Source organism: Porites lutea, chromosome 4 (assembly GCF_958299795.1).
Source record: "Porites lutea chromosome 4, jaPorLute2.1, whole genome shotgun sequence".
NCBI classification, from domain to species: domain Eukaryota; kingdom Metazoa; phylum Cnidaria; class Anthozoa; order Scleractinia; family Poritidae; genus Porites; species Porites lutea.
Window position 1 is genome coordinate 35,643,042 of NC_133204.1, and position 16,242 is coordinate 35,659,283.

A 16,242-nucleotide genomic window follows, 5' to 3' on the forward strand; every position below is an offset into this window, starting at 1 on the left:
ATGTGCTCTTGACCTTAAAATTGTACCTTTTTCCCTTAAACGAATTAGTATGCCAGCCAGTAAGTCTGCAAAGACAAAATAATGTCTTTTGTAGCTATGTATAAATAGTTTTTCCGTTTCAGATATTATTCTGAAGTTGCACTCCTCGTTTATTTCTAACAAAACCAAACAAGGATAACTTAATTACAATAATCATGATGTTATGATGCTCCGAACATTGGACTTTTCTTCTGATATAAAATTTAAAATACTACTTGTTTTAGTACATTGCGAAAACGTAGGCAAAAAATCTTCGAGTCAACCGCTGGCCCTGCTGCGACCGTCGCGCGTTTAATCGACGATCTTAACGCTCTCGGGGTCCTCTTCAAATGATGTTTCTCGTTTTTCCCCAAAACCAACGTCAGATAGGAAAAACATTTTCCTCTGACAAGCGCAAAAAAAAGAAAGACCGCCTTTGCTTGTTTTCAAATGCTACAGTTTGTGACCATCTTACTGTAATTATTATTTACGCCAAATCACTAAAAAAGTGAAATTAATGCACCCATTGTATGTTTTTTTTTTTTAAGAAAATAACTGTTATCCAACGGTAGGGAAAATATCGAGAAAAGCGAGTACTGTTTTAACGATTATAAAAGGCGGTTTTTAGTTACCTCCAGCCTTGTAAAACTACTTCATTCCTTTTCCGAAATGGAAATAAACGCAGAGAAGATTATTACAGTTAACCGTGCCATGCAGGTGCGAAAGAAAGCCTGCAAAAATTCAGGTTTACCGGGAGTTGAACCCTGAACACTGTGATACCAGTGTTGCAGTGGTCTAACTATTGAGCTACAATTGTAGCAAGCTAACTGGGAGTTGGAAAATTGGTTCGTAATATACCTGAAAAACATGAGGATGAAATGATGAATATAGAGGTGGATTGTTCAATACCCCTTCCAAGCTGGTTTTAGTCTATCTGATGAAACCAACTGAAGATAGCCAGACGTGTCTCACTTAACACAATCCGGATTTTCTGGTTGCACGCAGCTTCTGATCGAGAAATTAGGGAAATATTGATCAGTGATTTTAGTTTTAGAGGTTTTCGCTTGGAAATTCAATACAACTTGCATAACAGTTGCCCTGGACTGGATAATTTTGACTGAGACGACTTGTATCACGGCACAACTGTAACTTTTTTAAAACTTAATATATTTCTATTCATCCTCTAAGAAATTCACGGAAATTAGTTTGGTATAGATGCAGTATTTTACGTTTTTGGGGGGCACATTAGAAGAAACTATGTAACACTTACGAGCTCTTTAGCCATTTAGTTTCTGTTTTTCTTACCCTGTAAGATAGCCGCATTCTATCTTTTGTTGAAGCTTCTTATTAATAATAAATGACTAGCCTCAGTGAATCAGTAAAGGAGCTGCCGGGCTAGTAGTTTTAAAACGTACAAAATGGACTTTGGCGGCATAGGAAAATTGTTGACTTTATTTTTTGTAGTCGTCCTTCGTTTTGCCAAATTCATAAGAAGTCGATGTTTAATCTTTATAATGATAAGAAATTCCAATTAAAATGACTTTACGACCTCCGCCCCTTTGCAATTTTGTAAGAGCTCTCGGCAAAGAAAACTGCTCTAGAAAATTAAAATTATCAATCAATTCCAAAACAAGCTTTAAGGGAAAATGTTAAAATGAAATTTTGCCGTAATAATGAGGCGGTTAGCCTTTTGATCAATTCTGTAATTACATTTGTCATGTGTACTTATCGCGTTTAATTTAAAAGGCGATGAACGAGATCTTTAGCATGAGATTGTCAGTACTTGTAACAAAAGATTGTGTGGGACTATTTCGAGTCTTTCTTTGTGATGGCCTCACTATCTCTGAAGTTTAATTTCTTTATTACAATTGTTATTTGTTTGTTTGTGCTTTTCCGTTTAATTCCGGGTTTAAATTATTTTCCATAGTTGGGTTTCCAGTTTTCAAATATGCGATATGTTTTGCACAATCTAGGTACAGAGATAATTACTTGATTTTCTGTATTTATATCCCGGGGGGGGGTACTCTCTTATATAAGCCATAAAGGTATGTGCCACCCCAAAGAGTGTGGGTTCTTCGCAGTTTTGCTCTGAAAACGGGTATGGTTTTCGAGGAAGTGTACAGTGAAGGTATTTGCCGGCGTTTCAATTCGAAAGGGATGAGAAAGAAAGAGTAATAGGGAAATTCGAAAAGGATTTTTTAAAGAAATTTTTTTGTTAGCGTTCTTTCTTATCTAAGAATAATGATATAATTTCTTAGAGGGCAGGTCTGGAAACTGGTGTAGAAAATAGGATTATTTGGTCTGAAATAGGGTCAGGATTTCAAGATCTGGGCGGCACATTCCCAACAAGAATTCCCAGGTTTACCTCCCCCCCCCCCCCCCCCACCCACACACAAGATGTACATTAACAGTAAAAGCGTCTCGTACTGTTTTCACATTAACACTGCAATAAAGATAATCAGTACGTATGGAAGTTGATTTACCCGTAATTCCAGGTTCTATCTCTCGTTGCACCTTGCTGAAGCCTTATCAGTTAACCATGCACACTACACCTCCCACGCCCATGCAAGAAAGAATATTTCTTTAGATCGGTCTTTTCTCTAATTTTTTTTTTCACACTGGTCAAGTTCGTCTTAGCTCGTTTGCCCACCAGGCTGACGTTCATTAATTGCGTGCTTTGATTTACGGTTTACTATTGAGCAAATATTTCACCGACATAAATAAGTCGAGTGTGATTTCGATTCTCGTATTTATTAACTTACTTCCCTGAAGATTTTGAAAATCGAGGATAACTTAGTAACGTGGGGGCACAACTCGCGAACGTTGCACCAGAGCTGAACTTGATGTACCATAATACATAACTGTGTAGTATAAAGTGTATTGCACATTTAGTGTCATAGCCATCAACAACTAAAATACGGATGGTTCATTTTCAACTCCATATTGAGGACTGGTCACACATCAGTCAAGGAATGATCACCGTACGTTTTCGCTACTCTATTATGAACTGCAGCATTGAAAATATGGCATTTTAGACTATTTTATCTTGGAAAAAAAAAACTACGAAAAAATAGAGATGCTGTTATAATTTTTCATACAAATGCGTTAGTTTAGTATAGTAGTATGTTACCTCTGATAAGTAAAAGTTAAATTTAGGCCTCGTGGCTTAGGAGTCCTGTTAGAAACAAGATTTTGTGCTGCTTCTGCACTAGATGTCACCTTTAAACACATCTCTCTCTTTATTCACTCCCTGGCGGGGACATGCGCGGAACCGGGTTTGCAGGTTCTTTGCGGAAATATATTGCATGCACGCATGCTTGTATAGGTTTGCCCTTTCTCTTGTAAGAGACGTTATTACAAAAATCTTGAAATAATCGAAGAAAAAAGCTATTTCAGGAACGCTCTCAAAAATCCTACTGGTAGCTCAGTGAATGCCGCCTTGACATGTAACGTAATTAGCGCATTTACACGTTTCACTCCCCCTCGGTAAGTGATAGAAACTTATTTCGAAGGTTTTTGTATGAAAAGAGTAGTCACTTGAATGACTTTAACAGGATTTAAAAGATGAAAATACATTATGGTTCACCGGGGGTTACTCAAGACAAGCTGGAGTAAACAAAGCAATCATAACACTGATAAGCATTTAATATCGTTATACTAAAAGTTGTTAGTCCTTTACATCTGTGCAGTCGATCCAGGATTTGTAGTGCACGAAAAAGAACCTCCAAGTTTACCAGAAACGAGCTACGCTATGAGGTGTTATTTGAGTGCGTTCATCTTCTTAACCATTTTGGTTTCTTGCAGATAAAAGAGTTTAATTGTTACAAATTATAAGAAATTCCTTTTATTACATCGTGTGATCTCGAATCGTCCACTTTCTGAGCAACCCGGCATCAAGTTAAAAAAGTTCTAGTGTGCGTATCTTCGAAGAAACTTGTTTATTTTGAATTTTGAATTTCTTCTTTTTAGTGCAGTTCCCAGCTAAAAAGACTTGGTAAATTCCTCTGGTATGGGACTACTATGCTATTACCTTAGTAATAGGTGTTGAACTGCGCTATATTATACTGTTACGTATACCTTAGGTCGAAGGGTTTCTGCATATTTTGAACTTAGTAGTTATTTATAAACTAAGATTTTGAAAGGATCAGTTGTTGATACACGGTTACTTCTAAAGTTAAGTTCTTAAAATACGAACTGAAGCCATTACCGCCATTCTCAAAATCAAACAACACGTCAGCCTACGTCGGATTATTTTGTTATTTTTTAGGTCACCAGTAAGTTGTAATGGCACTTACTGAGCGTTTGTTCAATTAAAAGCGCCATTAGATATATACCCCAAGAAAAATAAAATCAATCCCTACCTGAGTTTACAAGTCTAGAGTTGTAGAGTGCTTCTTTCCTTAATAAAATACCGTAGCGTGTTTTCCCTTCTACAGTTACAGCGAACAAAACGCATGCTTTCTAAGATAAGCGGGTAATTTAATTCAATTTGTAAATAAAAATGCTCAGGTGATAACCATTTGACCTTAATTTTTTTTTGGCAAATTGTTATGTTGCTTCAACTTGTCTTAATCAAATGATTTTACCGGCGCGCATTCATCAGTCAGTTTAGAACTATTGCACACTAAGTTTACTCATACTTACAATACTTACACGCGAGGGTTTTAATTTCTTTATAATGGACTGAATTTAGTTTGCCGGCACATTCCGTTGATACCTAGTGAAAGGCTCTTTTATCGTAGTTTATTGACCTTTTGATCTGTCCTTTCATTTAATTGAGATACTTCAGATACTTTGCGAGTGCACTTAACACTCTTGCATGCGGTGGTGAATTTATAATGGAGCACTAAATCTTGGAACACAATCCCTCTGTGTTGTATCACTGCTATCTTCTTGAAGCCCTTAATACCAAACTATAAATTTTAAAACAGTAAACTGATCCTTGCGGCAGGAGGAGTGAGAGAACAAATAAAGAAAAAGAAAATCAAATGGTGAATTATATTTGCCCTTTGCAAACCGAAATATCGGGCAAATATAATCAGTTTACTGTTTTAATTCATAGGTTGATACTGATCTCGGTCTACTAAAGATCTGGCGACCCTCACTATTTTGTTGCTGCGGTTTTGCCTTCACAAGTGTTTTAGGTCCTTGCCTAGTCATCGTTAAAATGCTCGGCTTGATGCCAACACAAAAACAAAAGAAAAACAAACAAACAAACAAACAAACAAACTGACTGAAAAGAGCCTTCGCCGTGCTTGGCGGAGACTACGTTTACACTATTCTGGATCGATTTTTGGCCAGCACAGAAATCTTTTGGTTATAGCGTGAACAACAGAACGGTTCATGAGCCAAACGTCGCATGATGCTCTGGAACAAACAACGTGTCTCGCAATAGTGCTATGCGCTTACAAGTTACAACAGGCCAACCTGTACTTGTCATGAGACGCTATAAATGAAAGCTTCCCAGTATTGTGTGAATGTGGCAAAAACTGAAAGCCTAAGAGGCTATGTGAAAAACAATGGGCTGTCTTGGCTGTTGTGTTAAGGAAGAAATAAAAAGATGAAGGACATCCCATCAGCTATTTCATTCTTATCTCCGCTACGAATTTCATAAACGTCATAAACTAGCCCCGCTAGGATGCAAAATGAGGTAAATGAGCAACAGTGCTATCATATTATGTAATCTTAAGTGGCTTGACAGTAGCCGAAAATGACCTATCAAGTATTTCCTGATGACCTAAGGACATCTGTATATACTAAAAGTAATGCAGTTGTTTGCATCCAGAAGAAAATTTTAATGGATCCGACTCCAAAGAAAGCTGAGTGAACGAAGCCATGTTAATACTCAGCACCGACAGGCCTAATGAGACTGACGAGGAGGTATTTAGTCGGCCATTCAGTCTGGCGAACCCCTTTTCTCCCAAAGTTAAAGATAGCCTGCGCTTGGAAGTAGTGGGCACAAGAAAAAACGGGCGCGCGAGAAGAAGCCACGCGAGGGGACACCCTTCGCGTGTCTCCCTCGCGTGCGCCTGTTCTCTCTTTCGCCCACTACTTCCAAGCGCGTACTACACAGGCTAAGTTAAAGATGGGGTCTTGTTAGGTGGTCTTAACCTTTTACTCTGCGAATGATATCCTGTGGTGTGACCATTCAAAAAAATGTCTCTCCCGCAACACTATTTTTTAATTGCTTTTTTTTTCAGCGTTTAATTTTACCCAATGATATTTGAAAATTTTGCCAGGTTTCGACTTTCGACTTTATCTTCTTACCTCAGTTTTGCCCTAAACGTCCTATCGTAACCTTATGTAGAAAATTCTTGTAATTATAGTACAATTTAGTGTTTGAATGTCACATAATAGTCACGATCGATTTAGCTTTAAGGGAAAGTCTTATATGTAGCCGGACTGTTCCTGGGATTCAATCACCACCTGTGCTACAGTAAAAACTTTACCCTCAAATAAGGACCTACAATTTCTCCGAGTTAACCTTAACAGGTTCTTATACATGAATGCATGGTAATTAGAACAAATTTAGGCTACATGGGTTCTAAATAGTTTCTCATTTTCTGAAGAAAAGGTACATTAGAACTTACATTGCAGTAGCTAAGAGCATTTACTGGTATTGAGCTTATTCAGTCCTTCTATAATCTGCATACCGTTACATTGCAGTTGGAGTGACAAGGCACCTATGTCTCCAAAGAGGATCCTGAATGTTGACTTACTTATTTGCCCAGTTGTACAGAATTTTTATAGATTTTGCAATATAGATAGATTTTTATAATATAGAGAGATCTTTAATTTACAATATAGATTTTTTACAGTATAGATTTTTTATAGATTTTACAATAAAGAACCTGTTTCAAATTTTAGGCTTAACAGGTTCTTGTATGGTCCTAACTGGCAAATTTTAGCTTAACAGGTTCTTAAAAACCAGATTCTTAGTGGCGGGTTTCTACTGTAGAACCACCCAAGCCATGCTTCTTTCTGGTAATTCGCTGAATTCGCTGAAAACGGCATGACCGCATCAATCGATTATGTGACTGCGGGATTAACCTCTCGTATATCACTCTGGGTGGACCACAGTGGTTAATGAATTTGTTCCTCCCGCCTAAGGAATTACCCCTCGACACAAAGGATTCTGGGTCTTGTTATAGAAATGATGAAATCTCACATAAATCACCTGCTGGTAAAAGGCGCGCCACCAAATCCCTGAAGATGGACTATCTTAAGAATGATTTGATCCATTCTGTTTTGTGTCTCTGAGTTTCTTTTGCGCACACAACAAATCTCTATTACTGAAAAGAGGCGCTCATGACGCGAAAAGTGACCAGAAATGTGTTTGTATTTTTTCTTTTCGTTTTTAATGCAAAGTGTCTGCTAGTTTTCGAATATTGACGGCGATATTACGCACATTGAACCCAACGTTGGTTAAATCAGTGAGATAAGAAAAATCACTATGTCAGTCTGAGAATTATCGAAGCCAATAGAATAGGTAATCGAATTATTGTAAAACGAGTAAAAATTGGAATTCTAAATGGAATTCTGATTCTCGTTCCAAAAGGATTTTTGTATGAAACGAAAGTTGTCAGCTCCAATGTATGCAACACAGAGTTAAAAATTCCTTGATTATTAGTTTTATGTGTTTGTTTATATTTCATCGGCCTCAAAGAAGCAATTAGCAAACTTAACCGGTCTACTGTCCCTCGTGAACATTGTAATATCGCCCTTCATTGAGTTGGGCGTCTAAACACTCAAGATCTGAAATTGATAGTAACTCTGATTCGGGAAAACTCACGCGGGATATATTTGAATGTTGATGTAAATCGCCGTTGACAAAAGCTAAGAATTAATTCTTCCCGCCTGTCGCGATAAATATTACTTTAAACCAAAATTCTTCGTAGCCAAAACATGTTTCAATAAATAGTGATACATTTTTATAATTAGGACCTTTTAATGAGGAGCGCGAGGCGAAAAAATTCGCGATAACTATATCAAATACATCATTTGAAAGAGACGCATTTTTTTTAAGTAGATCGCAGGGATGTGCAATATATCAAGGTTAAAATTGTAGCAGTAGTAATATCATTTGCCTGAAAAAAAAAAACTGATTTTTTGGTAAATACGTTGCTTTTGGGTTCAAGCAATCCCATATGAAAATAGACTCTATTTGGGAAACAGCTAATCACTACGGGCCATTCGGATTTTGATTCACATAATGTAATATTTGCGAGCCTTATTTACTAGCTAGTACGAGCGCTTCAACGATGACGAAGTCACGGTACATGAAGGAAAGAGTTCTAAAGTGTGCTAAAATTAATCGCTGTAATTCAAGCCAGTAATTACAAATTATGACTTAAATTACCGTATACTGTAGCTTCACCGGTGGAGTAGTTTGAATAACAAAAAATGTCGGCGTCCATTGAACGTATTGTAAGGTGGCATTCGATTGCGTTTATTGTGGAATATACGAAGCACAACAATTTTTGGCAATTATAGATTCTCTGAGAAGATGAATGTTTTGTTGTGAACCATGGAGAAGACGAGCAAAATTGCCACGAGAAAATAGAACGAGATCTTTGCTAAGCGCATTATAGCAAATTAAAAGCTATTCGATGTAGTTTGCAAATAACCCTGCAGCGTCTTAGAATAAGCTACAAGAAAAAAAGAAATAAATAAATTAAATGGAACCTTTGGTTTTAAGGCGACGATTAAACTGCTGGAAGCGATGAGATACTTGCGTTCGATTTTCTCCAAAGAAAGCTCGACTCAGTATTTAACATAAGAGTGTTAAATTTAAAGGAACAAACCTCTAATTAAAGATTGCTTGCCTCTTTAGCTACAGCTTGTAATCCTGTCCACCGGCGACTGAGAAAAGTCCAGAGCACACTGGTTGTCAAAGTGTAAATGTTAAATGTACGCATTAGAATATTATTTTATACCGTTGCTTATCTGACAGTTTTATCATTTTATGCTTTTCCTAAGAGTTTCATTTTCGAGGCTATCTGATACACTTGGCTGAAAGATAACTCTGCCCAACTAGAATTGGGCAACTCATTGGACAGAAGGCAATAACCTGGAAATGCAGTCACTTAACTGCACAGCAGTGGAAGTAAGGAAACCGCTTATTCTTATGAGATACATATACATGCGATAAAGATCATTACCAACAACACCTTAAGCAGGTGAGGAATAAATGTGTTTTTTTCCAGTTGAATGGGGTGTACATCACCTCTTTTGTAAAATTGAGCGCTCGGAAATGAAGCACTCTGCTCAGCCAATGAAGCGCCGAGTCGGCGAGCCGGTTTTTGAACTGTATAATCCATCAATGGCTTACTTTACAAGAACATGTTAATAACATAGAAATAGACATGAATGCTTTAGCGGAGATGTTCCGCAATTAATGGAGAATTTTAGACGATGGATTATTAGAATGCCTCGTTTGGGTTCAAGAGAATGGCCGCAAAAATAGCATAGTTAATCAACGGAAATGAGCCCAAAAAATGCCCCAGAAAGTGCTCATTTAAGTAACGACGTAAGCTTTGACTTTTCTTCTAGCAAGCTGAAAATAATTAAAGTAAGTCTCCTTTGGTGGCTCATTGTTTTCGCCTTTGGTTGTCTTTGTGGTCCAGTGGACGGCAATTTAACAACGTCGTTAAAATATACGGCCGGTTGTAAGGATTTATATAATATGTTTTCATTTGCAACATTTTTACGGGCTCAACTTTGATAAAAAAATAATATACTTTAGCTGAGATATCACACGTTTATCTAATTTTCCAACACTCTGTAAATGTAGTTTCTGAGAAATAAGTAAATAAAAGATAAAAGGCTATGCTGGAGGAAGAAAGTCTTAGCCGTGCATTAAAAAGAAGGCGACATTAGCGCTTATCTGTTTACATTAACGTTATCCCGAAACAACAACTTTGTTAAACCTGTACCATTTTGCGGAAAGAGATTTAATCTTTTTCATTATCGCTCAGTTTCTTATGCATTCATTCTGCTCTCAACTTTCAGTGATGAATATAATTGGAAAGCAGCGGTGCAGAATCCGAGAGAATATTTTGAGTTTTATACTGAAAAGAAAATTTCAAAAATTACTGTTCTTCAGTACCGACCGGTTTAACAACTAAAAAAATGAGGTGCGTGCATAGTGTTGGCTGGCACTATGAGTAATGCCGAATAGCAACTCCGGTGCGGTTTAATCTGTTTACATTGCGATAAAAGGTAAAATGCTGTTAAAAGGCGGAATCAGTTAACCAAGTAAAATGATGCTAAGTCATATCTTAGAGGGATTAATGAGAGAAAAATGTTGTTGTTCAGATTAAAGAGCATGGTGGGACTCCATAACAAGAAATTTTTCCAGTTTTTTTAGAAACATATACCACATCTTTCACTCTACTTTTTTTTGTTGAAATACAAAGTGAATCTGTGGCAAGCTCCGGCTTGCTATTTAGTCGCAAAGGGCCAAAATTTATATCTAATAAATTTATTATAGATAATGGTGAAACGGCTTAATATTTATTTGCCATGATATCGCCATTGGCAAAAGTTTTAGCAATGAAGTTGTAAGCTGAATGTTATGTAAGACGATCAGAAGTTATAGCGTTAAGGCTCACTCTGAACTGAAATACGCAAAGCCTGATTTTAAAGTCAAATTTGAATTACATGATTTTACCCTACTTCCTAAACTTATTGCATTAATTATAATTATTAGGATTTTTTTCTACTTGCTTTGTAAAATGAAAATGCTTGTTCATCTCTTAAACGATGTTGAAAATATAGAAGAATGATTAACCGACAATTCTCGAAGTACAATTTATTGAAGTCCTCGTTTTTTGTAACGCCTAGTAGGCGAATCTTTGATGACGTCATTGTTTACATACAGTGCAAATCTTTTTGAAATTTCGAGTTTTTAAAGGAGATTTCCTCCAAAACTATTTACTATATCGGGCTCAAATTTTCAGTGATTACTAATATCGTTTTTTCTTACAATTTTTGCAGGTGTTATTTTTCAAAATAGCTTGAACAGAAAATGAAAAGGTTCGTTAATGAGGCGAAAAATTGATAAAAGATCCGCCTATAGGGACGTCAGCATTTCCGTGTGTGAACACTAGTGGTCGTCATAATCATCAGTCTCCATTTTCTGGGAGAAACCACGACTACATTGTTTTGAAAACAATTTATACTGTGCCTATTTTTTCTAGTTTGATGCTGTTTCAGCATGTTATGATCTTATCCGCTATTTCAAATGTGTATTTGTAGTATTTAATCTCTGAATAAGTTTATCTAAAGTGGAGTCCCATTTTTCGAACCAACTTGAGAAAAGCCGGAAATTGGTTCGAAATATTGAGTTGTTTGAAAAAGTGTGTTGCTTAGTAATAGTGTGTTACTCAGTTACTGAAGGTTGTAGAAATTGGGATTCTACTGAATATTCTGCACTCGTTACCTTTTATTTCAGTTTTTTCAGCATATGATTTGTCGGCATATAACTAGGGAAGTCGTTAATTCCTAGCTTTTATCTGGCTTCCTTAAACACCTTTTTATTCACTCTTCTTTTTTTTTCATGTTGTTATTGCAAGCAAAGCATTCAACTTAAACTTTAATACGAAAAGTCTAATCGAATGGAACATATATTTCCGGCAAGAAAGCTACGAAAATATTTTAATAGTCATACCCAATAAGGTTATTGCCGGACGTCCAAATGATCTCTCGCTCATTTGGTCAAGATCCTCTTAATAAAAATATTTAAGAAAATGGTAATTTTGTCGCCAGTAAATATAGTGCCCTCTGGAAAAATAACATTTATGTCACCGAAGAGATATAAAAGATGTTGCTGTTAAATGAAGAAATTTCCAATCGATGACAATCTAATATTTCTTCTTCGATGTCTTATCTTTTATCTCAAATGTTATCCTTTTTTCCTTGGAGGTGTATTTTATAAATATCCAAAACTTTATCTATGTTTTTTCCTGTATACATTTTAATTCAAATTTCTTTTACAGAGCTCTGATAAGTTCTTTGCAATAAAGATATTAGACAATTAATGGACGAGGCTGAGCATGATATAAAGAATTATGCTGGTCGAGAAGTGTTTTATCTTGCGAAAGCCGAATCCGATAAATGTTTTTTTGTTCATTCAAAATATTTCCAACTATAAAACAACCTTACCTCGATCATGAAAGTTTCTGTCTTCATGACGGTATTGCCTTTTCCTCGTCAGTTTCGGGTTATGGCTCGGTTCACGATTATAAAATCTTTGCAAAGGGATGTTCACTCTAAAAGATATTCTTCAGATAACAGTTCAGTCATCCGTCGAGTGGTATTTTTGTTTTTCTTGCTACGTTTTTGAGCCGGACAATAGTTCGGCCATAACGCGTGAAATCGTGCTTAATGTTCTCCAGCTTTGCGGCCAAAACAAGTGAGACCGTCTATTCCGCTTTTTTCTTTTCTGTGAATTATCCGTAAACGTGTGTCACTTCAACATAGTTGACAGGGGAAGTTTGTTTTTCTTTACAAGAAAATCTAAGGGTTTGTTCGATTGAAAGTCCGGAATAAAAGTACACTGTAAATGGAAAAAAACTGTAGGTATCATTTGTTCGGGCATTCATTGCATTGTAATGTTTAAAAATTTGCTTGAAATAACATATTCGAATGTACGTATCGTTTAAGTATTCCAAAAACCACGGTACAAGAGATTTGTAACAAAACGTTTGCGTATTCTTATTTCGGAATACGCCCAAGTGAACGCACTCTTCGCATGCACCCGAAAGGAAATTGGTTGTATAAAGTAAATTTGTGCGTTTGTGTTTTGCAGAATAACCATTTAAAGGACAACTTACCTCGATTGAGCAATTCGTTGGCTTCTTCGGTTTCTTTATCTAAGGAAATATGCTACAGAGTTGATCCAGTGATTACGGGAGTGCCTCGTTTTCTCGGTAATTTTATAAAATGCCTTTCATTGTCACCGACTACATACGCTATTTCATTTTTTGAGTTTCCCTGCTGCTTCTCTGGCGGCAACGCGAGGAAACTGACATCATTAATCCGTTTTACCCCGAGCCGTTCAAGCCCGTCATCCCCGGAGCTTAATGTTTGGAATATCTTTCAGTTATTCTGGAATTCATTTAAATGATTTCTCCGTTTCTGACTGGCTGTTATCCCGCGGTAAGGAGTAGTTTAAGTTTAGCAATGGTGAGCCAATAGTATGGATACACTGCCAAACATTAAGCCTGGCTTCCATATAAAATGTGCTTCAGCGGTGATCGAGGCAATAATACGGAAACACCGATTCTAATGTCTGATGCAGGACGATTAAAATGGATGGTTCACATATAATCTTACCACATCTGGGCTTTGATATATTGTGCCAGCATAAATTTCTGCAAAATTCGTCATTACGAGCATAATCGTCAATTATTTTCCGAAAAAAAAAGCAATGTTAGGATAATTTGCCCTTTTGGCTAGTTCTACGGTACAAAATTGTCATTTAACGATCATGCAGCCAATTTTTTGGCTCGACATCCGGTGCCACAGGCAAATTTAAGTGGCAAAATCATTTTTTGTCTCCTTACTGTCTCATTCATGGGACCTGCGTCCCACACGAAGTGACCCACAGGACTCAACGCATGCGCATCTCGGTTACCCAAGATGGTGTTGCAAGATTGTTAGCTTAGGGAATTTAAAATAAATTCAAGTTTCTATTTGATGACTATAGTCCAGTCAATATAGGCATTTTTAAAGCTCAACATTAAACTAATTGCAACAGAATGGTTTTCAACGCCATTTAAGTAAGGGTGGCCTATCTAGCAACATACTAAAAATCTGCCAAAATCCGCTTGCTGGAACATGTCAAAAGTAAGCGTTAAACATTTTGAGCTTTTAACACAGGGAACCCACGTTAGTTGAAATTATACGTTCAAACAAAAAATGCGCAAAATGTGTTTGTTACTTTTATGGAAAAGTGAAAGAAGAAAGAACAACTGCTACCTAGTTTTCGCTGATAAAAACGACGTGTTTCTTTTTTTCAAAAAAGATAAATATTTAACAGGGTTGGCTTTTGCACAGGAAGCCCACGCTTCGCTCAAGGAACCACAAAATAACAGGAATTATTCTCGAAGTGAGAATTTTTTCTTCAAAGCTGTGTTAATCAAACTGAAACAGTGCATGGAACCTTGCGTTTCCTGCTTTTATCTCACCTATTGGAATACGTGTGAAAATCTTCATTATGAATCCCGGATATACTTCAAAGAGCTACACAACGACCAAGAAAACCATTGACCGACAATATACAGAGCGGAGGCAGCTGTAGTGTCAGCTATTACTACTTCATAAAAACTAGCATAATCATTGACATAATTTTAGAAATATACGAGCACTGCGTGTGGCATATTATTATGCTACTTTTGCGAGTACAATCTATCAAAGCGGATTTTCTCGATCATTCCAGTCATCTTGAAGCGATCGAGATGAACAATCCATAACATTTGATCTTACGTTATTAACTAAACATGCTGTACTCGACTTTCTGACTTTACTGTCACAGATGGAATAAACTGTTCTCTGTTAAATGCTAATCATCTGCTTACGTATATTATAGTAAGACTAATCGAGGGCTGATCGTTGATATGGAAATTACGGTATTATGACTCGCCAAGTCAAAATTCATATTACTTTACAGCTCAACTGAACATAAATTCATAAACTAAGGAAGAACAAGTAGATTTACGTTTGTGTGACATGCATATTGCCAGAAGAGATGTTTTGTAACGTTGGAACCTATAGGAACGTCCCTTAAAGGAACCTGTTCTTGAACATGTCGGAATAGTTTCAGTTGTTTAGTTTTTCGCTTTTATTTACCGATCTTACAACACGGTGCAAGAATTGGGATGAGAGTGGATATCCGAAAATTTTAGATCTACAAGGGAAATATAAGGCAGGTCATCTCAGATCCAAATAATCGTCCCATGACTCCAAGCCACTTCTTGACTCCCCTATGAGTACACTGGCACCTGAATTCGAGAAGCCAGTGCCAAGTCCAGTGAAATTTGCAGAGAGACAGACAGAAACAATTTAATACACTCCCATTACAACCAGATCTGCCCGCCAAGTTAAAGGACACAAAGACTCATTGAATCCTACAAGGGGAAAGTTGTTGTGACATTAGGTAACATTAGAACCTGTGGGTACGCATCTTAAGTATAGGAGCCCCTGACTGTCTTGCATGCACGCCCCGAAAACGGGCGACTATGTGCGTTGTGTTTCTGACTTGCTTAGCGTGACCGGCTCTTGAACATGTCAGAGTAGTTTCAGTTGTGTAGTTTTTTACTTTCATTTACTGATCTTGCAACAGGGTGCAACGGAAATTGGAAATTTCGAAAAATACCATAATAATATGAAAAGTGCAGTCTAAGCCTGGCAGGAGCATAATTACTCTCGTTTTCCTTGTTTGGACGACAGCTTTCTCTACAACGTAGCTTTTTTGCTATGATTAAGAAATTATCTAAGGTGAATTTACATTCAGTTGGGAAGCAGGCTTCTGAAGCCAACGATCTCAAAAACTAATTAATAAATTATAGCTAACGCGCGCCGTTAACTTGTCCCCGTTGGTATGCAAATGCTGACTGAGTATGCAAATATTTGAGTGGAAGAGTGACACAAAGCAAGTGCAGTTCGTGCAAACAACAAAGACGTAATGCAGTAGCCTTAGATGAAGCACTACTTAAAGGCTACTGATATTGCTTATATTATTACAGTGTAGCTTCAGCTTTCCAAATTCCGGTTCGCGATACCTTCAAGGAAAATTCTTTTTTTCTTTTGTTAGTGGGGAAATTCTTGAGACGCCTTAAGTGGTGTTGCTCTGTTTAAGTAGAGCAGTCATCATCGCGTTTTATTCCGAACTAAAATTAACCACCCATCAGTTGAAATTAGATAATGGATCGCCAAGGGTTGAAAGTCGTTTCTTTTTACAGTGATCGCTAATTTCTGTGCTCCACACCGCCCTATTCGTTTATAAATTTTTAAACACCTATTTTAACCAACTATCTATAGTTAAAAGCACTCCAGGCGTCAATACGTCCACAAGGAGAAATATAGATACACCGCACGTTTTGCAATAACTCAAAGTTGAAAATCAAGAAGTGGTTATGTATATAACTTTCACCTGTATATTTTAAATTTGTTGCAGACTGATTCACTGTTACACGAAATTCCAGGGCCGAGAAACAACTA